Genomic DNA, 1,416 nt, shown 5'->3' with positions numbered 1-1,416 from the left:
GGCGGTTGATGAAGCCGTGTTGCCAAACCGATGGTCATCTAACAAGATGCGTGTCTACATGAAAAACAAGCCCCACAAGTGGGGCACTAAGTACTTTACGTTATGCAGTGCCGCTACGACTTACTGCATTCGGTATGCTTTGTTTGGGCAGTCAATTACTTTAATGCCGAATTATACATCATATACTGACTACTTCTATTATCGATATGATGCATATAGAGAGCTTTGAAGTGTATTGTGGCAAGAAACAGCATCTCAGCGATGCCCCCAAGCCGGATATGAAATTGGGGCCAGTAGTGCGCAACTTCTTGGAAGTGCTCGGATCTGACGCCGAAAAGGAAGGGATGAGGCTTGTGGTGATTGATCGCTTCTACACTTCGTTGACATTAGCCATACAGCTTCTTCTAACAGGCTCATATTGCGTTGGTACGATCATGACGAACCGGCTTGGGTACTGTAAGCTAGTGATCGAGAAAAAGAAGGCTCATCCAGCTACAATTCCGCGTGGATTGTTTAAAATCGCACGCTCAAAGCTTGTTCCGAGTACGAAGGCAATTAATTGATGGGATTCGAGGCCAGTGCATTTACTGTGCACCGGTGGCAACCCCGAAATTGACCGGGTGGTGCGGCAAGATGGAGCTGAGCAAGTTGAGATGCCCTGGCCTCGTGTGGTAAAGGATTTCTACGCATTCATGGGGTGTGTGGATGTCCACGATCAATTGCGGCGTGCACTCCGCTTCCAAAAGTAGTACAAGTCGTTGGTTGCTAAGTTTGATTGATATGGCTGTCGTCAATGGCTATATCATTCACAAAGCTTATCAGAAGAACAAATAGTCGCGTCCGCTCACACACGTCAAGTACATGACCCAGCTTCACCTCCAGTTTTCTCATCTCCAAGCAGCACAGATTTATATTAATCACACATTCATTACGCAGCTCCCTGCCTCTTTACCTTCAAAGCTCCCTGCTACCTCAAGACAGTCCGATTCGCATCGATGGTAAGAATAAAATAATCTTTCTCGCTTTAAGAGATATATATATAGTTTTAGTTAGAGCTCGGGGGCCGGTAGAATTCCTTGAGACTACCGCGTGAACCAAGATAGCAGATGGCTAAAGCGACTTTCTCATCGAGAAAAAACTTGCGATTCTGAGCTGGGGCTTCCTTTGTAGTATATCAGCTATATATTTTTGGCAAATGCCACAAAGACTTTGAAGCACCCGCGTCCGACACGGAAGGCACTTCGGAAGCTGGCGTCGTCTTTATGTAGGTCGTAGTTTCTACGCAAGAAATCCGTTCGCACCGTGTATTGTACGGCTCTCGCGGCAGGCAAAATACGTCCATCGATATCATAAAGTAGTGCGAAGATACGAACAAGCACGCAAACCGCAGCAACAGCGAAATCTCCTTACATCCCG

Source organism: Phytophthora infestans, genomic scaffold (assembly GCF_000142945.1).
Source record: "Phytophthora infestans T30-4 supercont1.1151 genomic scaffold, whole genome shotgun sequence".
Lineage (NCBI taxonomy): Eukaryota > Oomycota > Peronosporomycetes > Peronosporales > Peronosporaceae > Phytophthora > Phytophthora infestans.
Note: the sequence above shows the minus strand (reverse complement) of the source record.